The sequence below is a fragment of the Geotrypetes seraphini genome, chromosome 1 (assembly GCF_902459505.1).
Source record: "Geotrypetes seraphini chromosome 1, aGeoSer1.1, whole genome shotgun sequence".
NCBI classification, from domain to species: Eukaryota; Metazoa; Chordata; class Amphibia; order Gymnophiona; family Dermophiidae; genus Geotrypetes; species Geotrypetes seraphini.
The window spans coordinates 519,327,488-519,350,268 of record NC_047084.1 but is presented as its reverse complement, the minus strand read 5'-3'; the positions used below and the strand labels follow the sequence as shown (position 1 = coordinate 519,350,268).

Genomic DNA, 22,781 nt, shown 5'->3' with positions numbered 1-22,781 from the left:
CCCACAATAGCTGCTTAACACCACTTAGGGCTCCTTTTATGAAGCCACGTTAGCGGCTTTATCGCACGCACATTTTTAGCGCGCGCTAACCCCCGCACTAGCCAAAAATCTATCGCCTGCTCAAGAGGAGGTGGTAGCAGCTAGCGCGGCCGGCAAATTAGCGCACTGCTATTACGCGCATTAAACCGGCTTCGTAAAAGGCCCCATGCTTTCAAATTTATGTTTATTTTTTAAACAAATTTTGGAGGGGTATGAATTTGGATAAGCACACTTTTTCATACCCCAAAGGCATACGTGCAAAAGAAATTCATCATATATTAGAATTTTGTGAAAAGGATCTGCCTACATTGTAACCACTTTTAATTTATCATTTAGTTATGCAATGGAACATATTTAGCACACCTAAAGTTATTTGAGGTAACATTTGTAGTTATAATTAAATACAATAGATATATCCTGAAGGATATAAAGATAGGGTGATTTGGTAGAGAAATGCAAATACCTCCCAGGTATGTATCATGTATAGAAAGCAAACAATTACAGCGAAAAAAATGCTCTACAGCAGCGTGCCGCAAACTCTTTGAAGTCACGGCCACACTAACCGCCGGACTGCGGCTGGAGGGTATCCGGAAGTGCACAGTGGTCAATGTGATAAAGTCACGTGCGTGTGTGATATCATCACGTCGATGTTGGTGAATGCGCAGATGTGCTCCAGCCACAGCCCTGAGCCTCCTATTACCACCGGTGGTGGTGGTGGTGGGGGGGGGGGGGGGTTGTTGGAGGGGGAGAGGTGCTGAGAGTGGGAGAGGTGTCAGCACCGGCTGACTGCCTATAGAATGTGCCTCTCACCATGAAAGGCATGTCCTGTATGCAGCCAGCCGGTGATGGCACTTCTCCCCCTCGGGTGTCTCGCGGCACACTTGGAATCTGCCATGGCACACAGTTTGCAATACTCTGCTCTAGAACAAGAGGGTACTGGGTTGGGGGGAAGGGCCTAGAAACAAGAACAATATCAGAAAATATTTTGTCACAGAAAGAATACTGAAAGAATGGTTCCCTCTCAGTGAATGGAAATAAAAACAAAACAAAACATGAGATTCAAAAATTATAAAATATGCCCAGAAAATCCCTGAATCTGAAGGGTGAAGACAAGATGGGATAGTTAAAAAATCAACCTGAGTCTTGGAACTGCTCCATGAATTGAATTAGACAGCCCAGCGAGGCCTACTGGCCCTTAGCTGCTGTCATATTCTATGGTACTATATACATGTATTTCTGAGTGATAATCAAGATTTCATGCCTTTGAAATCACTATAAATACCATACATTTTAGAACTGGTGGGAAGCTGATAGATTCCATATGACAGCATATAAGGTTCATTCATATGTTTTGAGTTTGATAGATAAAATACATGCTTTAGAGTAATATATTTCAGAAGGAAAAATTCAAAATAAATTATGAAAAATGGGCCAATTGTTTTAATAATTATGGGGTATGATGCTTATTAAAATTGAGAAAATAACAGTTTTCTACCATATTCTGTACATATTGCATGTTGCTTCTATGCATTTGCCTTTGCTTGAGTTGTTGGGTTTTTTATTTTATTTTATTTTCCAAAATGCTTTTGGGAGCTCATCAGTCTTTCAGCCAGCACATTGGGCTGGCACTTTGAGTGGTTTGATTCTTTTCAGAATTTTCCTCAACTCATATGCAGTCTTTGCTTCCAAGGTTATTAATTTAATTGTCTGGGGGGGGGGGAGGGAATCAAACACTGAGGTAATAAATTTGAAATAAATAAATTATAGCACAGATATAAGAAGTAGGAGAACACAAACTCTTTGTGCAATTCTGAAGAATGGGATGAAGGGGAAGGAGACAGGATTTTATGTAATATTAGAAAAGAATGGAAAATAATATGAAGAACATTTATAAATCATCTGTATTGATCTTCAGCGCAACCATGCCTTGAGCATTATGTGTAATTTTGGTCACCACAAATTAGAAATAGTACAACAAAATAATCTGAGAAGGATGACAAAACATACAAAGAATGGAAGAAAGACTGAACAGGTAAAGATTCTTCAGCTTGGAAAAAACTTTACAGAACTATTCACCAGCAGTGAAGAAAAAACTTTGTCAAACTGCTGCTTGCATCAGGAAACAACAACAACAAAAAAGGATGAATATCTGTTGCGGAATATCTGCTTTGACTGTCATAGCACTCTCCAGTTAGGCCCTGGTTCTAAAAATGGCGCCTAGTGTAGGTTTACCAGATGTCTGGGAAAACCCAGACATGTCCTCTTTTTAGAAGACTTTCCGGGATACTGGATAGACTTTCCAGAACCCGATAGTTTGTCCAGGTTTTGGAAAGCCCTGACGAGCTCTGACCAGATCTGGAGGGTATCTGAGCATGCTCAGATGACATCACACACATCCATGCATGCTCCAGGCCCTCTAGATGGAACATCCTTGCTAAAGAACAACCATGACATCGAAACATGATGGCAGATAAAGGCCAAATGGCCCATCCAATCTGCCTATCCACAGCATCCACTATCTCTTTCTCTCCCTAAGAGATCCCACGTGCCTGTCCCACACTTTCTTGAATTCAGACACTGTCTTTGTCTCCACTACTTTTACCGGGAAACTATTCCACGTGTCTTCTGTAGCACACCTTTTGTAAAAAAAAGTATTAACATATGGATCTGGAATGGCCGAGTTGTACCCCTACAAACCCCAACCCATCCCCTCCCCTCCTCTCCCTTACCCCGTAATTACCAATGTCCTCGCTGTCCTTGATGAACAAAGCTTTAAATAACCTTAGCGATAGAAACTTCAGTAAACAGAGCACAGACCCTTTTAGGGTCACCTGACCTGAAGCATAACCACTCACCTGAACTCGCTTCCAAATAACTACTCATCTGATAACCTAAAATCATGTAGCTCGGGATTACCATCACAGGCCTGTAAAACTTACAGGTCCCCCAATAAACAAAGCTTCGACTTAGCGTGCCGGGCTGTGATAGAAACCGCTAGTAAAAGAGAGCCATAATTATCAAACAAGTCTGAAAACTAGTTTCAAATCGGTTTTAATGATAAAGGGAAAGGAAATGGGACTTTTTGTGGTTACACATTCATAGCAGTTTACATATATAAAGATACTTATTTTGGCAATAGAGGATTACTGTAAGTGGCTTGCCCAGGGTCACAAGGAGCAGCACTGGGATTCGATCACACATCATCTGGATAAAATAGACTGTTTTCTATCTCATGGAGTGCATTTAAATCTGCCTTAAAATCACCTTCAAATGTGTTATGAGAAAGTTAAATTAATACTATGCATTAAATCATTCATACTTTCTAAAACAAAATTCCCCTTTATTATTTTTCATCAAGACACTCTCTTTCCAAGCCTCTAAGAAATAAGAGACACCAGAATATTTTGCACTCTACATTCCCCATTAATCATAAACAGACAAATGCCTGAACCATATCTGGACAATGTTCTTTCTTTGTAAGAGCAGAGATGATGGTTATTTGAAATATCTTATCTTCTTGGCAATATCTGTTGTCCCAATTCATCCTGGAGTCTGTGACCACAGTGCAGCCATCTCTTTCCTTTGTAGTGGTGCCAAGCACTGGTTTGGCGTGCAGTGTTAATCCGAAAAGGGCAAGCTTCCAATGTTTATGCTGAATCGTCAGAAAACCATGCACATCATTAGGAAAGATGTATCTTTATAAAACAGCAATTTATCTTAAAATGTTTAGCTAAAATAGATTGTTCCACACCTCAATGTGATACAGTAGAAACGATGATGGATGCTTAGGGAGAGGAATGGCCAGCAGGAAAAAGGAGGTGATAATGCCTCTGGTGAGACCTCATTTAGAATACAGTTCTCCCCTGCGAACTCGCGGTTCTGAGTTCGCGGCCCCAGTCATTCGAGGGTTTTTTTTTGTCCGCCTATTCCATGACCTGGGACCCCCCCTTCAAACGCATCCTCCGGCCCTCTGATCCTACTGCACCAATTCAAACTGCCCCATCTGCTAAAACTATGCGGGGAGTGAAGAAAGAGAGTGAAAGGGTTGTCCAAGAGGTTGTTGTTAGGAGTACCTCCGGCGAGATCCCAAAAAAGGCAGCAAAGTGGCCTCTCCCATCTCCGATTCCCGCATCCAATATTCACGGTTTTCCAAAATTCACAGGTGCTCCTGGAATATAACCCCGTGAATTTCGGGGGGAGTACTGTACTATATAAAATTCTGGACACCGTACCTTCAAAAAGATATAAACAGGATGGAGTCAGTTCAGAGGGTGGGGACTAAAATGGTCAGTGCTCTTTGTCATAAAACATAAAGGGAAAGATGTAAAGATCTCAATATCCATACTTTGGACGAAAGGTGGGAGAGGGGATCTATGACAGAGATGTTTAAATGCCTCTACGGCATAAATGCACAGGAGGCAAGATTCAATTGAAAGGACGCTCTGGAATGAGGGGCATAGGAAGAAGGTGAAAGGAAACAGGCACAGAGGTAACCTAAGGAAATATTTTTTTCATAGAAAAGGGTGGTGAATTCATGGAATAGCCTTTCAGTGGAGTTGGTGTAGACCAGTGTTTCTCAACTCGGTCCTGGAGTACCCCCTTGCCAGTCAGGTTTCAGGATATACACAATGAATATGCATAAACTTGATTTGCATACACTGCCTCCATTATATGCAAATTTATGTCATGCATATTCATTGTGGATATCCTGAAAACCTGACTGGCAAGGGGGTACTCCAGGACCGAGTTGAGAAACACTGGTGTAGACGAACATTGTTTCTGAATTCAAGCAAATTTGGGACAAGTATACAGGATCTCAAAGGGAGAGAAAGGGATAGTAGATGTCAGTGGCATAGCGAGGGTGGGTGGCACCCTCTGTTCCTTCTGTGCTCCACTCCCCCCCACCACGCATGCTCATGTGCCCCTTCCCTTCTCCCATACCTCTTTTAACTTCACGGTTCAAGCAGCATCTCCAACTTACTGCCCACACTTGTGTCAGCTCTGCTTCTGACGTCACTGCCTAGTCGTGGGACCCGGAAGTGATGTCAGAGGGAGAGCTGAGGCCGGCATGAGCAACAGGTTAGAGCTGCTGCTCATGCCAGCGAAGAGCTAGAGGTACGGTGGGGGTGGGGGTGAAGGTGTGCGTTCGGCAGGGGAGGAGAGGTGCTGGCACCCCTACCAAGATGGCACATGGGCCAGTCTGCCCCTCCCCACCATACCCCCCTTATTACGCCACTGGTAGATGACATGATTGGGCAGACTGGATAGGCCCTAAGGTGATTATCTACCTTCAATTATTGCTGGTATGCAAGCCACAATGTTTAAGCTGTCCTACATTAAAGCACTCTGCTAAATGCAATGGCGCGTAGTTTGAAGGTGGGTGTAAGTATGGAAGGAGACTGGGTGGCATGTGGGCGGGGAGCACAGTTACATGTATAAATTATAGAATAGTATCATTTAGGCTGTTGGATGTATAGCTACCAGCAATCAGCAGTTTATACACATATGTTCAGCACCACCGACTATGCAGACACCCCCTAATTCTATAATGCTGGGCACCCAACTTTAACATATCATAACATAGTAGATGACACAACTAGTATGCAGTTGTGCATCTAATTTCTAGAATAAGGTTAGTTACGCACATAACTAAATTGTTTAATTAGATGCTAATTAGCTATAACAACCAATAATTGCCCTGAAGAGTTCAATGAGCCATTTGACATTTCGCGCTTTGCTTTTTATTTTGCATCCCACTCATAGGAAATTCCATCCAACGAGGCAGGATGCAGCAGAGGGAAGACCCAGTGGCTGGCCAAAGGCAGCCTGTCATGCTGCTTCTGCCAACAGTGACCAACACAAAGTTTACAGGACCATGGGGAAGTAAGAGAGTGTGACATTTCCGCCCTACGCGACGGTCATGTCAAAGTGAAACCCCGGTCTCTATCCTGTATTAGAGACCAGAGTCTGCCTAAGGACGATCAGGAAGAAGATCCTGAAAACCGTGCTGCCTGTCCTGAGCCTTCTGAGCCGGAGCAATGCCCAGAGTATAAGTTAGCTCCACGGCCCAAGAGAAACCTGAGTCACACTAGGAGGTTAAACCAGGTTCCCAGTAGTATTCTGCCCGGCAACCTGGAGGGGAGCCCAAGAGCACGCAAGCTAGACACACACACACTGAGTGCAGGGCGTGGCCAAAAGCCTCTTAAACAGCTCTCCAGAGCATTAAGGGGGAGAGCACACCAGGAACTGGCAGAGAAGGTTCTCCAAGCCAGGCAAAGGCCAGACCCCGCTCCAGAACCTATGGAGTGTGAGGATTCCCTACCTCAAGAGCCAGCCGAGCAGCTGGGTATGGTGGAAAACATGGAACTGGATGAATGGGGCATGCCTGAGACCGATACGGAGGAAGCCATGGATGTAGGCTTGGCAGCTTTCCACTAAGGGTTGCAGGTATGGAGCTGCATAAGAATAATAAGGGAAAAGATTAATGGAAAACTATTTTTGATGTTGTTTTTTTTGTGTGTAAAGACAAGCCCAGAGCAGTGCTGCAGCAGCCTGATTAACTCACTACACTACAGCTGTGCAGAAGCTCAGAGGAACTGGAGAAGGTTTGCTGGCTTGTGAAGCAGTTGCCCAATTAAGCCACCTAAGTTCTAAGGACTCACAGAATTGGGGTAGGAACCCCGAAGAACCAAGGGTTGGGTTTCAGAGGGAGCTTATTGAAGCTAGATATTGAAAGGGGATCCAACAATTCTGTGGCCCAGCAGTGGGAAAGACTGTAAGCTAATTAGTGCTGAAAGAACAGGAGCCTGCAGTGAGGCTGGAGTTTTTCTTTTGCTTTGCATGCTTAAAGTTTACTTTATGATAGAACCTGTAAATACCTGGTGAAGAAACCGGATTGTCTTGAATTGAAAGTCCAGGGTGCAAGCGCAATTCTTAAGGACTTCCTATGGGACTAATTTTGATGTTTTTCTTCAGAGACTGTGTTTCCATGCAGGGAGAGCAGTAAAACCAGGACTGTGAATTTACCTGATAGCAACCCTGCTCTGCTTTCACAGAACTGAGTGTAAGACAAAAGTCTTTTATTGGTGTTTTTTTTTTGAACAGGGAAACTTGGACTTTAATGATTCCTTATCTGAATTTTGAGTTTTCTAATGATTATGTGTTAGGCGATAAATTAAACTTGACACATTATTTTTGATTCAACTAGGCTCGCTGTGCTTTATTTGAGCGAAGCCTAGGGTATTGAGGCACCAGTGAGGTCTCCCCCTTTGGGAGCCACGCCAGGGTTGTGCTACCCCCTATCGGCGGTCCTTCTTAATCTTACAGAGGCCCCGGCAGGTGACGAGATAAAGGAGCAGTGGGGAGGAGGAAGAGAGAAAGGGAGAGGTTTAACCTGTAGATCAGGGGTGTCCAACCTTTTGGCTTCCCTGGGCTGCATTGGCCGAAAAAAAATTTTCTGGGGCCGCACAAACACGCAAATGCTGCAGCAAGACAGAGGAGGGAGACGGCAAGATGGTAAACAGGGGCAGCAGAGGAAAACACTGCATCACCCTTGACCGGGGCCGCACAAAATACTTCAAGGGGCCGCAGGTTAGACACCCCTGCTGTAGATCATGTGAGGTCAGAGGTTGGCTATTTTGGTGCACTTCATGACAGGCGCCCATAGGCCAGAGCCTCACCTGGTCTAATAGTTAAGCTGGCCCTGAGACAACATAACTCTCTCCCTTTATAGCAATGGCAGGGAGCTTGAAGAAGCATCAAATAAGGAAGGATAATGCCTAGTGGCAATACTGCAAGTCTATTGCTAGGACCCATGGGTGCCATTTTGAATCTGGCACAGCTCCAGGACAGAAACCGAAGGGGACTGGTCCCACCTTTGGCCGCTAGACTACCAGAAACTCTCCTGAGTAAGTCTCAGGGGAGGAGGTTGAAGGGGAGAGGGGGGAGGTCTATGTTGGGAAATCAGATTAGGGGCTGGGTATGTGCTGGATCAAAAATATGGGTTTGTGCTATGGTGACTTTCAAAGTGTCAAATTTGGGCACTGGCCATGCTACTGGACTGTGGTGGATGGGCTATGCCAGTGACAGTGCATCTACCCTGTGAAAATTAAAGAGCCTAAGATGCTTTTTGAAATAGGAATGCTAAAATCAGTACCATAATAGACTGCAGAAATTCCCCAAGTAGAAAGAAACAAATTGGACTTAGAAAATGCATTGCTGGGTTCTGTTCAGAATATTTATTGTTAAACCGACTGCCTAGTGCTTTGGATAAACAAGAGAACTTCAAACAGGTCTTATGTAAACATGCAGGCTAAACTCCGCTCTCTGACCATGTCAGAGGAAACAACTGAAGGCATTAAGAAGAAAGCAATCACGTTACAGTTTGCTTACCATTACTCTTCCAGTGGCCTATGGGTCTCAGCTTTGGACAGATTGTAGCTCTTGGCTCGTGCACTCATTAGCTCATTTTATCTTCGTAGCGCTAATGGTAGTTTCTGGAAGCTGCTCGTTATCCTCAATTCAATTTCTCTTCTGATTCTGAGCCAGAGAGGATTAGAAAGAGCTTCAGTTCATTATCATGCCAATCATCTAACGCACAAAGCACCCAGCTGTAGATTGAGAAAAGTTATTCTTAGGATAACTAATGTTTGGCTGTGTATTTTTGTGAAGGTCATATCGTCACAGTATTCTTTTAAGGTTCATAGACAACCCTGCGAAAGACAAAGGCGCGCGCCGACAACTGAGCGCAAGACGGAGGCGCGCGCCGAAGAAAATTACAGTTTTTAGGGGCTCCGACAGGGGGTTTTGTTGGGGAGCCCCCCCAGTTTACTTAATAGAGATTGCGCCGGCGTTGTGGGGGGTTTGGGGGGTTGTAACCCTCCACATTTTACTGTAAACTTAACTTTTTCCCTAAAAACAGGAAAAAAGTGAAGTTTTCAGTAAAATGTGGGGGGTTACAACCCCCCAAAACGCCCCCACAACGCGGCGCGATCTCTATTAAGTAAAGCCCCACGCCCCCCCCTGTCAGAGCCCTAAAAACAGTAATTTTCTGCGGCGCGCGCCTCTGCGCTGCGCTCAATTGTCTGCGCGCGCCTTTGTCCCGGCGCGCTTTTGACCTGACACCTCTTTTAATGGTATACTTGCTAATTTGTGATCATCTTGGTTATTTAAACCTGAACATGACCAAACAGCACTATTTTATCTTGACCCAGCAATTTCCTCCTCCCCCTTTGTACCGGTGCCAATGCCATAAACCTTCATTTGCAAGTGCCTAGGGATTATTCCCCTTCCCAACATATGCAGTCTCCTTCTGAAACCCTGTGGTCGTGGACGATGAATCCGGCCATGGTGTCAGGCATAAGCAACGACCACCTTTTCCATCCTCCAAAGGCTGTGAATGTTTTCTCTTCAGGTATCAAAAGACAGCATAGCAGAAGACATTTTACCACGTCTGTTACTTTATCATTTGTGGTAAGTATGGGTCTATCTGCTTAGTTTTTACAGTCTTGTGCAGCCTGTATCTCGACATTTTATTGCGTGTTGAGTTTGCATATGGGAGAGTGTGGCGCAGTTTTTAAAGCTACAGCCTCAGCACCCTGAGGTTGTGGGTTCAAGTCCACATTACTCCTTGTGGCCCTGGGCAAGTCATTTAATGCCCCCATTGCCACAGGTACATTAGAGAGATTGTGAGCCCACTGGGAAAAATGCTTGAGTACCTGAATAAATTTATTTACACCATTCTGAGCTCCCCTGGAAGAATGGTATAGAAAACTGAATAAATAAATATTTGAAATAATCCATTTCAGTAAAGAAGTGTGATGATACCCAGTATACATGTCAATACCCTGAAGGATTCTTTGTATCAATCAAAAATATAAATGTGGCTCATTTGTGACTTGTGTTCATCACGCGTTATATATCAACACTGATTTGGAGCACCAGTCCCTTCACAAAATATACTGTAAACTTCCCCCTCCCCATTCGCGGTTTCCATACTCGTGATTTCATATAATTGTGATTTTTTTTTGGGGGGGGAGAGGGAACCCTCCCCATATTTTTGCCTTTCCCCCGGCATCCCGGCCTTACCTGGTGGTCTAGCGGGCTTTCAGGGCAGGAGCGAATTTCCTACGCTCCTGCCCTGTGTAGATCGCCAATAGGAAATGGCTGTGGGGATTCCCGTCGTAGTCTCAAAAGACTATGTGAACTCACGGCAGCCATTTCCTAATGGCGATCTGCACGGGGCAGGAGCGTAGGAAGATCGCTCCTGCCCCGAAAACCCGCTAGACTACCAGGTAAGGCCGGAATGCCGGGGGAAAGCGGGATGGAGGCGGGGGTGGGTCAGAGCCGGATATTCGTGGCATTTCCCTATTTGCGGTCTGGCTCTGCCCCTATCCCCCGCGAATAATGAGGGAGATGTGTATATCTTCTTTTGATTCTTATACATACACAATTATTAAAATAGAAACTGTTAGAGAGGCTACAAAGGAAAGGACAGAGAAGCCGGAGTCCCTCTGGATCAATATTCCTAGACACAATGGTGCAGCCACAAAAATTGGCCTTTACTATCGACTTCCAGGACAGACGGAGAAGACAGACTCAGAAATGATAGAGGAAATTAAACAAGAATATAAGACAGGTAATGTAATAATCATGGGAGGCTTCAATTTCCCGGGGACAGACTGGAACCTGGGAACCTTGAACTGCGGCAAGGAGGCCAAGTTCCTGGAAGCGCTAGGGGACTGCTTTCTGGAACAAATGGTGGGAGGGCCGAGAGGAAACGCCACCTTGGTCTTGGTCCTAAATGGCATTATAGGACTGACAAAAGAAGTAGAAATCATGGTCCCGCTGGGGACGATCGATCACAACATGATCAACTTTAAACTTGACATTGGGAAAGGGAAACATTCCAAAACCTTAACCACGACCTTAAACTTTAAAAAGGGAAGATATGATAGCATGAGAGCCATGGTGAAACAACGGCTCAAGAAAAAGATGGACAAAGTTAAAACGGTAGATCAGGCATGGTCCCTACTGAAAAATACTATCACGGAAGCACAAAATCTCTACATTCCGCGAATTTCCAAAGAAAGAAAAACTAAAGGCAAAGGAGAACCGGCATGGCTTACTAGAGAGGTAAAGGAAGCCATAAAAGAAAAGAAGGACTCCTTTAAAAAATGGAAATGCATGAACACAACAGAAGCTTGGAACAAACACAAAGATGATCAGAAGAAATGTCACAAGGCGGTGAGGGATGCCAAAAAGGACTATGAGGAGAAAATAGCGCAAGAGGCCAAAAATTTCAAGCCCTTCTTTAGATACGTAAAAGGAAAAAATCTGCAAAAAAGGCAGTGGGACCGTTGGATGACCAGGGAAGAAAAGGGTACATCAAGGAAGACAAACAAATTGCAGACAGACTAAATTCCTTCTTTGCGTCTGTCTTTATGAAGGAGGACACCGCAACAATACCAGAAGCAGTGAAAGTGTTCAAAGTAGTAATAGAGGACTGCCTCACCACAGTAGAAGTGGACTTGGACCAGATGGAATTCACCCGAGAGTCTTAAAAGAACTGAAGGTTGAAATCGGAGAGCTGGACCTGATGGAATTCACCCGAGAGTCTTAAAAGAACTGAAGGTTGAAATCGGAGAGCTATTGCAAAAACTTGCCAACCTGTCAATTAGAACTGGACAGATACTGGACGATTGGAAGATAGTGAACGTCACGCCAATTTTCAAAAAAGGATCAAGAGGAGAATCGGGCAACTACAGACCTGTGAGTCTTACGTCTGTCCCTGGAAAGATGGTTGAAGCACTGATTAAAGATAGCATAGTCCGGCACTTGGATACACACGACCTGATGAGAGCCAGTCAACATGGGTTCAGGAAGGTGAAATCATGTTTGATGAATTTGCTTCAATTTTTTGAGACTGTGAACAAACAAATTAATAGTGGAGAACCTGTGGACATAATATACTTGGACTTCCAGAAAGCGTTCTACAAGGTTCCACATGAAAGACTTCTCAAGAAACTACAAAGCCATGGAATAGAGGGAGATATACTAAAATGGATAAGCAAATGGCTGGAGAACAGAAAGCAGAGAGTGGGCATAAATGGGAAGTTCTCAGACTGGGAGAAAGTGACTAGCAGTGTGCCCCAGGGCTCGGTACTTGGGCCCATCTTATTTAATAGTTTCATCAATGACCTAGAAGAAGGAACATCCAGTGAGATCATCAAGTTTGCAGACGACACAAAGCTATGCCAGGCAATCAGATCGCAGAAGGATAGCAAGGAACTCCAGAGTGACTTGTGTCAGTTAGAAAAATGGGCGAAGAAATGGCAGATGAAGTTTAATGTGGAAAAGTGCAAAGTAATGCATTTCGGCAGAAAGAACAAGGAACACGAGTATAGAATGTCAGGTGCAACTCTGGATAAGAGCAAACAAGAAAAGGACCTGGGTGTACTGATAGATAGAACCCTGAAACCGTCGGCACAATGCGCGGCAGTGGCAAAGAAAGCAAATAGAATGTTAGGCATGATAAAGAAAGGAATCACGAGTAGATCGGAGAAAGTTATAATGCCGCTTTATAGGGCAATGGTCAGACCACACTTGGAATACTGTGTCCAACACTGGTCTCCCAACCTAAAGAGGGATATAAAACTGCTGGAGAAGGTGCAGAGATGAGCAACGAAGCTAATTAAAGGTATGGAGAACTTGGAATACGAGGAACGACTTAAGAGAATGGGATTGTTTTCCCTTGAGAAAAGGAGACTGCGAAGGGATATGATCGAGACTTCAAAATACTGAAAGGAATCGACAAAATAGAGCAGGAAAAAAAATTATTTACAATGTCCAATGTGACACGAACAAGAGGACATGGACTGAAGCTAAGGGGGGACAAGTCCAGGACAAATATCAGGAAGTTCTGCTTCACGCAACGAGTGGTGGACACCTGGAATGCTCTCCCAGAGGAGGTTATTGTGGAATCCACTGTTCTAGGATTTAAAAGCAAACTAGATGCACATCTCTTTACGAGAGGCATAGAGGGATATGGGTGACTAAATTTACACCAGGTGTACACCTGGCTGGGCCTCCGCATGTGCGGATCACCGGACTTGATGGACCGAAGGTCTGATCCGGAGATGGCAGTTCTTATGTTCTTATGTATTCCACTGTTGCCAGTTCACTGGACCATAAGGTTCCTCTAGGAATCAGCCTTTATCCTTATAGATCAATTTTTTAATATATATTTAATCCTTCATGTCATTATTTTATATTAATTTATCATTTGGTTCTTCACAGCTTATCATCAATCGTATATGTAACACTTGTCTTTTGTGAATTTGGCTCAGGTTTCTCATAGATACTGCTGCTTAATATGTCTGAATAATCTCTCCTGACATGAAATCATGTTTCAAAACTTTTTTCAGGGTCGAGTTGTCATATAGGTGATTTCATTCAGTATATCAGACATATTCTTTCTTACATCATTAGGTATACATTAGGGGGCAAATGACCTTCAATGACTTACTCATAAAGATATAGACACAAACCCCCGGATTTTCTAACCGGCACCAAAATCGGTGGCCACCTTAAATGTGGCCACTGATCGCATGTCAATCAGGTGTAGGTGCCTGTTAGAGAATCGTACTAGGGTCTGCCATCAGCTGATCATGGCAGGAGAATTCCCAATCAAGTGAGTCAGCAGGACTCCCCAAAACTGCGGCTTCGGGGAATCCTGCTAGCTCAGCTGATCGGGGATTCCTTTGCCACAATCAACTGAACCAGCAAGGAGATACCCATTTCCTCTCTCCCTCCCACACACTGATCCCCCGGCCCCCCTCAAAAGAGAGCCCCCTACTGATACTCCACCACCCCACACACACCCTGACACCCCTCCACATACCCCAACATCCCCCAGCCCCCTCCTGACAACCCACTCCCTCAGACCTTCAATTAAACATTGGCAGGGGGGATGCCCACTCCCTCCTGCTGATAGAGCCGACTCTTCAAAATGGTGGCCTTTCCCCCTCCCAGTGCATCCCAAGATGCATTGGGAGTGGACTAAGGCCCTGATTGGTTTAGGGTCTTAGGCCCCTCCTAGTGTATCCCAAGATACACTGGGAGGAGAAAGGGCCACTATTTTGAAGAGGCAGCCCTATCGGCAGGAGGGAGTGGGCATTCCTCCTGCCAATGTTTCATCAAAGGTATGTTTGGTTTTTTAACTCGGATCTCGTCAGAGGTGCTGAGGACTTCTGCTCATCTACAATTGACTGCTGATCTGCTCTGCCTCCTGCTGTCTTGTGCTTTCGGGACTTTTTAAAAGAGGCTCCAAGCGGAAATAATTATGACTGGGGAGACTTGGAAAAAACTGTGAATGACTGAGTCCACGAATTCTGAACTATGAATTTGCAGGGGTAAACTGTATACAAGTCCTCATCCCCTTCCTTTTGTACCTGAATGCCTCTTATAGGGGTCTGATTTAGCGCACGCTAAATGCTAATGCATCCATTATATTCTATGGATGCGTTAGTGTTTAAAAGTTATAATTGAATAATTGTAAAAAATGACAACAAAAAAGGATTAGTGGGCAAACAAAAATCAGTAGATGCACAGTTGAGATATATTGTAAACATAAATATGAGGTTCTAGTTAAATAAAAAATGCATGAATTTATGGTTTACAATTATGTTTTGTATTTGATGATTGTGGAGCAGACTGATAAGAAATTTCTCAGTAAATTAATTTATCCCTGTTACACTACGGTTGCTGGAGAGGTACCATGACCATTTAGGTCATTCTGACCTGCAACATAATACCAACCTTTGAAGGCGTTTTGTCAGGACATCAGATCTTATTCACAAGAAGAAAACATAACAGTACAATAAAAATTAATAAACATACCCCCTCTTCTACAAAGCCGAGATAGCGGCTGCCGCACGGCAACAGCCCTGAAGCCCATAGAGATTTAAAGGGCTTCAGGGCTGTTGCCACGCGGCTTTGTAGAAGAGGGAGATAGTAAGAAATATACAAGTTACATATTTAAGCATGTCACAAACTTTTACATATAAACCTCTTTTGTTTTCTTCTGTTAAAATATTTTGACCTTTTCAATTAGAACATTAAAACATAGGACCCTTTTTTATCAAGCAGTGCAAGAAGTTTCTAGCGTGAGCCGGCCCTGAAAATGATCCGACACTGGCCCACGCTAAAAACCTCTAGTGCAGCTTGATAAAAGGGGGGAGGGAATGATAAAGAAAAATGCAAATTCCCAAACTCCTTCCAGCTTCCCCCCCCCCCCACTACATCATCCAGAAATTAAGAGGAATTAACTCTCTCTATAAATGTGTCTAAACTTGAAAAAAAAAAAAATCCTGTCACAATAAAGAATGTGCAATCAATATTATCGTGATTACTATTTCAAAGCAAAAGAGAGAACATAAGGGAATTCAAAAGGGTTATATTCAACTTAGACAATCACTAGATAGCCTTATAGGATTACAATTATATCAATTTTATGTTGTAGTGTTAATAAAAGGACTCCTTTACTTTGTCAAACTGAGATTTTTTTGTTGAATTCAGCTGTGAAATTTTCAATTGTTACCAAATCTCAAATTTGCTGTACTCACTCCCATATAGATGGAAGTTCTACCTTCACCCAACACCTAGCTTTAGTTCATTTTGTCACTTGTCCAGCGCTTCTTGTTGTAAACCGCCTCGAACTTCATGGCTTTGGCGGTATATAAGAATAAAATTATTATTATTATTATTATTATTAATATGTTTATACTTTGCTCATGTTATCACATGAGGAATGCACTTACTATCAAAAGTGTGGCGCATGGGTTAGAGCTACAGCCTCAACACCCTGAGGCTGTGGGTTCAAATCCCTTGCTGCTCCTTGTGACCCTGGGCAAGTTACTTAATCCCCTCATTGCCCCAGGTACACTTGATAGAGTTTGAGCTCACCAGAACAGATAGGGAAATATGATAAAGTACTGAATGTAAACCACTTGGGATATAAGTGGTATATAAAATAAATGACTAAATAATTTTAAATTTTGGACAGAGCCACCATAAATAATCAAATGTATCTCGCTGTCCACAGTTCCTCCAATATAAAGGGAAGAAGTGGAAGTAGATCATTTTGACATTATCCGGGAACTGGGGGTGATTGTATTTGATGATTTTAATGTGGCCAAACTGGTAGAAAAGGTGACAGCAAAAACTAGATAGATGCTTGGGTGCCTAGGGAGAGAAATGGCCAGTAGAAAAAAAGGAGGTAATGATGCCCCTATATAAGACTCTGGTAAGACCTCATTTACAGTACTGTGTGTAATTCTGGAGATTGCATCTTCAAAAAGATATAAACAGGCTAGAGTTAGTCTAGAGAGCAGCTACGGTCCTAAAATGGTCAGTGATCTTCATCATAAAGTGTATGAGGACAGACTTAAAGATCTCAGTGTGCAGGAGAAGGGGAGATGTGATATCTTCATAGCATAAATGCACAGGAGGCGAGTCTTTTTCAATTGGAAGGAAGCTCTGGAATGAAGGGGCATAGAATGAAGATGAAATAGAATACACTCAGAAGTAACCTGAGGAAATATTGCTTCATGGAAAGGATGGTGAATTCATGATGCAGGTGGTGGAGATGAAAACTGTATCTGAATTCAAGAAAGCCTGGAACAAGTAAATAGAATCTGTATGGGAGTGAGAAGTCCAGGATTAGATGGGAGAGAGGGGAAGGGTGACACTAGACACCCAGGAGGTAGAGGAGAAAGGGGCCGATCCTGGTGGGGGTGGGAATGAGGCTGGCTGTTTCTGGAGTCGATCTCATCGGATGGGGGGGGGGAGATCATGGAGAGACTGAGCGAGTCAGACAGGAGGGGAAGGGAAGGGGCTGGCACTTTTTATTTAAAAAATATCACTACACTTCCCCCTCCCCATTCGCGGTTCCTGCACTCGCGGTTAGATATAATCGTGATTTTTTTCTGGGGAGGGGGAAAAAAAAAAAACAACAGTCTTAATGTAAAAAAAAATCCATCTTTTTTTCCTCCCTGCCGCCTTCCCGGCCTTACCTGGTGGTCTAGAGGGCTTTCGGGGCAGGAGCAATCTTCCTACGCTCCTGCCCCGTGCAGATCGCCATGAGGAAATGGCTGCTGGGAGTTCCCGTAGTCCCTCCCCTCATCAGCCAATCACAGCTCAGGCACTTACAGGAAGAGTGACAATGGCAATGAGCTGCAGATTACTGCAGCAATTTTAATCTGGAAGTAATTCACATGCTTATTGATTTCTTTATCCCATGGCAATTTTTCTGCAGGAACCCCACATGCAGTCAGCAGCTCCACGGTGCTGCTTTCCACATCGGCCCCCTCAGAGGATAGGTACTTAATTGCTTGTTTTCTTTTACTTGCAACTTTTTCCCTTACGCTGGAAAAAATTATCCAAGTTGTCTGCCAAGCCCCTTCCCTTCCCTTGTTTAAAAGCAGACTGAAAACCCACTTTTTTGATAAAGCCTTCAATCCATAACCCTACTCCCCACTGCTAACCAACCTAGCCAGTAGATTAACTGTTCCCCTTATCTGTATCCATGACATCCTTTTTGTCTGTCTTGGCTGTTTAGATGTAAGCTCTTTTGAGCAGGGACTGTCATCTTCTTTGTGACTCTGTACAACGCTGCATGCATCTGGTAGCGCTATAGAAATAATTTATAGTAGTATTGGTAGTAGTGTGAAGAGTTTCAGTCTTTGGAAAGCAGAGCTGAGATTGTGATGTCACAATGCCTCATTCCACCAATAAGAGCCAACCTCATCAGTGATGTCACAATGGCTTGAGTGTCTTGTACTCCCCACTGCCATCAAACCCAGCCAGCTTCCCCTTAACTGTATTCATGAGATCCTGTTTAGATTGTAAGCTTTTTCGAGCAAGGACTGTCTTCTTGGTGACTCTGTATAGCCTGCATACATCTGGTTGTGCTATAGAAATAATTAATAGTAGTAGTAGTGCTCCCCCTCTCCCTCACCCATCACTGCAGAAGCTGGATGAAATGTTTCCTCATTTATAACTATAACATTCTCCTGTCCACAAGAAGTCACAAGTAGGGGGTGGTGGAGAATTAACAATTGAAAGAAACAGAGAGCTTTCTCCAGCTTCCTGCCTCAGGCCCTATTGTTCTAAACCAGTTCTATCTGGTTTAGTGTCGAAGTGTTTTAGCTTCTGATGTACATAATGGCTCTGCATGATCTTTGTAGCATCCTCCAATAATACTATGCAAATGTAGTACAATGAGGTCACTAATATTGAAATGAGCATTCCGGGCGATGCCCAGACATTGCCTGGTGATACACGAAATGAAGCGCTGACCTTTAATGCTAAAAAAGTCTGGAGGTGCCAGTAGTGTGTTAGAAGCGCATCTCATGCATGTGCATCAAAAGTGTACACTGGCAGGTTTGGGCTGCCAGTTACATGAGCGATGAAGATATATTTTTCGTACTTGATGGGTGGGGTGCCATATACAGTATGTGTGTGTTAAAAGTCCATCTCATGTGTGTGTCTCTTGCGCATTCATTAAAAGCATATGCCAGCAGGGTCTGGGGCTGTCGATTCCATAAGAGGTGGAAGTTCAAAGAAATACAGGGGCAGCATGAGCAGTGTAGAAAAAAAAAACATTTGTATTTGCTTGGCTTGCTGGTACTTCTCTATCCCTCCCTCCACCAATGGCATTGACGGACACTTATGACATGTGCCCATGATGCGTTACAATAAGGCACACCTATGATTGACGTGCCATTTCCTGGACATGTGCACATATATTCCTCTATCTGTGGACTATTCTGCTTTATCTGATGACCGTTTGCATGGAATTTCCGTGGACCTCATATGCATGCAAAGTTTTTACAGCCATTAAAGATATCGTTCATTCATAGGAAAATTCAACATTGACTTGTAACAAGACTTTGTTTCACTTTTAGGACCTTCAGAGGTGACACTCGCAAGACAAGGTCTGTTAAGAGTGAAAAACCACTGTGTCTCTTCATTAGTCCAAGAGATTTACTTGTCAGTAGAATATTTATAGTTTAATCTTTTATAACTTATGCACTTTCCAAAACATATTCAATTAGTCAAAAGACTTATCTGCATTTGTGGCGAGGAGGGTAAATTTACTGCTGACACAAATCCGTGTTTCGCTGAAAGGCTATTTCAATGCACACTCACCCCTAAAAAAGGAGATACACCAAGTTAATAGAAAGTAAAAAACCTTTTTTTAGTTTCACTTACTGCCATTATGTTGCTGAAGTCTCACCCGTTGAAGTGTATTGAACGATAAGTCTGGTTGTTTTAAGCTCGCTGTTTTGTCATTATTAGCCACAGAGAGCTCTGCGTTCTGAGAATCAGATGCAGCTTGAAGTTCCGTCATTGCATCTGGTGAGATCATAGTTTCATAGTTTATTAAAATTTTGATTAAACGCAAATCATATAATTTGAAGCGTTGTACAATAAAACTTATAAAAAGGGGAACCAATTCCAACTTACAAATGGGACGTAATGAGGACATAACATACTAGACATATGGAGGCTTGCAGACAAGAGGAGCAGAGGAAGAACGACAATATTATAAAGGAAAGAAGACAAGGAGGGAAAAAAAACAAGAAGGGAGGGGGTAATGGTGAAAGGCATAAAAATAGTAGAGAGAATTACTCATAGGAGTCTTTAAAAAGAAAGCATTTTAAACTTCCCTTACATTCGTCAATCTATGGTGTCAGTACAGGGAATTTGTTACCTACTGAAATTAAGCAAACCTCTAATGTGCTACAATTTAGGAAAGATGTAAAAAGAATGCTGTTTGAGAGAGAACATGTCTAAGCTTTTTGTCAATATCAAGCAGGTTTCTTTAAATTTATTGTATTTCTGTTAAAAGGGTGTAGATCAGTGGGCTCAAACTCAGAGCCTGGGGGCCACATGCGGCTCGCCAGGTACTATTTTGCAGCCCCCGGTCTGTACTATGTCTGTACCAGTGATGCCCACTCTTTGCAGCGTCCTCTGACTTCCCCCATGGCCTCCTTCTCTTACCTTCAGATAATTACTGCAGCCTATAGAGAGGATTGCCGGTGCTGTAGCGATCCTTGCAGGCTGCCGTCATCCTCAGCAGCACGTTCCCTCTGCCGCGATCCTGCTCCTGATGTCAGAGGAGGGTCAGGACCTCAGCAGAGGGAACGTGCTGCAGAGGCCGATGGCAGCCTGCAAGGAACGTCCCCAGCACCGGTGATCCTCTCTGCAGGCTGCAGTAATTAGCTGAAACTAAGTCCAGGAGGCTTGGGGGGAAGCTGGAAGACACTGCAAAGAAAGGGGGGGGGGGGAAGATTTATAAACTGTATAGAGTTTTACCGTATGCAAAAAATTGTCATTTCTTTAATAAGACATTAACTATTTTTTCTGCGGTCCTCCAAGTACCTACAAATCCAAAATGTGTCCCTGCAAAGGGTTTGAGTTTGAGACCACTGGTATAGATATTAGTAGCTGAGTGAGAATTTGAAATAAGTTATCTTATATGTTCTTTGGGATAGCTGTTTGTTATAATTTAATTATGTGTGTTTTTATGTAACTCGTGCAGAATTGTGGAATGCTGCAGGCTACAAATTTTTAAATATATAAGAAAGCGTGGGACAAATACATTGGATCTCTAACAGAGAGAAGGGTCTTTATCAGCCTTCATTTTCTATGTTTCTGTGCTACCCCCATATTTTGTAAGTATAGTAGGTTTTTAGTGGGTTTTGGAGGGCTCACATTGTCCTCCACTACTGTACTAGTTAGAGTGTTCTGGGTCCCGTTTTCTGCAGTCCAGTGTACCGATTACCAGGCTATTCCAGAGACCTGCATGCTGCTGTAATAGAATTGGCCATAATATCAGCTATTATACAGCTATTGTACTGTTTCTTTCACATCTTTGGGTGTTGGGAGGAGGTCAGTGATCACTGGGAGATTAAGGGTTATCTGATCAGTTTGGGAACCTTTTTAGCACTTAGTCATTATTGGAGCAGGTTTAGTTCAAACATCCTATTTTTTTGCCCTGGACGTTTATACAATGATCCATTATTGCAGAAAAATGTCCAAATCATAAGCTTGCCCTAGACCTATCCAAAACACACCTCCAACACACCCACTTCAGATTTAGACTCACTGCAGATCTGCTAGAAAAGCGTCTTAAAAATGGATTTTGAAAAATAGAGATTTGGATGTTTAGAAGATAGCAACATTCATCTAACACTTTGTGCTGCTTTTTGGCCATTTTTCTGTTCTGAAAATGAGCCCCGTAATGACTTTGTTTATTGTCTAAAGTGAACTTTAGAAATATTACAGAACCAATAATCTATGACAGATAGGAGATTAGGGAAAGCCCACAGTCAGTCTGCCCCTGACTCCAATACAGTACTTCTCTGAAATTCACGGGGGTTAGGTTATCGGAGTCACCGCAAAAAGTGAAAAACCACGAGAAATGGACGTGGTACAAAAATGCCCTCCCTGCTCCATTTTTGGCTGCTGCCATTGATCGCCATCGGCTGGAAGGCTCCATCGCACATGTGCGTTCTACTACTGCAACTGCCACTGATCTCCTCTCTCTCTCTCCCCCCCCAATCTCCCTCACAGTAGCCGAGCTTTAATAGTAGGTGCCGCTGCAGCAGCTGGTGGGCCAGTTTCCACGGCACGAAGGGTGGTGGGGGATGGCAGATGAGCACCAGTACTGGGCGCTGGGAACCATGTTCTCCGAGGCACCTCCCACATGGATGTAAGCTGCTGCTTCTCCTCATTGGTCCTTCACCTGAGCGCCAGCCCTTCTCGAAAGCAGCAGGAGGAAGAAGGGAAAAAAAAGCCATGAATGACTGAGGCCACGAACGCTGAACCGCGAATTCGCAGGGGAGTACTATATTATGAACCTATGATTAAACAAGCCCATTTACTACTGCTGAGGCATTAATGGTCTGAAAAGAGCCATTTTGTATTTTCTAAAAGACAGCGCATACCATTTCTAGGCAAAACAGTATAGAAATGTATATAATTGATGGAAAACATTTTAAACAGAAATTGTTTACATGAAACCCCCTACAAATTGTATAACAGCTTAGTTTCTATAGGGAAATATAGAAATGTAATTGAAGTTCCATGGAGCTCAGTGGTATTTTTTTTAATAGAAAATTTTTAGATGTGCTCCCTTAACATACAAGGTGGTTGCCTTGTTTGGATGATAGCCAAAGTCAAAACTCAAAGGCGTTAAATTTCCTTTTTCAGAGTCTGAGTAAATGCTTACCCAATCTGTAAACTGTCATGAAGCTCCAGCTGTGGAATCATATAAACAGTTCAAAGTTTTTAAATAGAACAATGAGCTGTTATAATATGTGGTTGTTTGAGGGAAAATACTTTTTTGCAAGATACTTTAGAAGAGCTAAACAGCAGCTCCCCACCATGAAGGAAATAATTCTTCACAAATTAAAAGCAAAAGGGCCCAATTTCTGGTTGCTCTTCAAATCGAATAAATCTTTCGCCTTTTACAAGCTGTGGTAAGCTCTAATGCGTGCTTATTGCAGCATCCCATGGTAATTTTGGGATGTGTGCCCGCTACCCATGTGCTATAAAATAAACTTTTTATGGGCCCGGGGACATCTGATTTGTATGTGCTTAGCATGTGAGTCCTTAGCACCTACATAATGGGCTCATGCATTCATCTGTTCTAATGATCGTGCACTAATGGCAGA

At 43.3% G+C, this 22,781-nt stretch overlaps 1 long non-coding RNA gene across 1 annotated transcript in view; it reads right to left on the bottom strand.

The window, feature by feature from the left end:
• Positions 1 to 3,297: 3,297 nt before the first annotated feature.
• Positions 3,298 to 22,781, bottom strand: part of LOC117352520 — a 95,038-nt gene continuing 75,554 nt past the window's right edge. Inside the window, exons 2-3 of the long non-coding RNA XR_004537712.1 lie at positions 8,431 to 8,577; positions 3,298 to 3,691 (exon numbers count right to left, since the gene is read on the bottom strand). This is a non-coding gene — a long non-coding RNA (uncharacterized LOC117352520). The remainder of the gene's footprint in view (positions 3,692 to 8,430; positions 8,578 to 22,781) is intronic.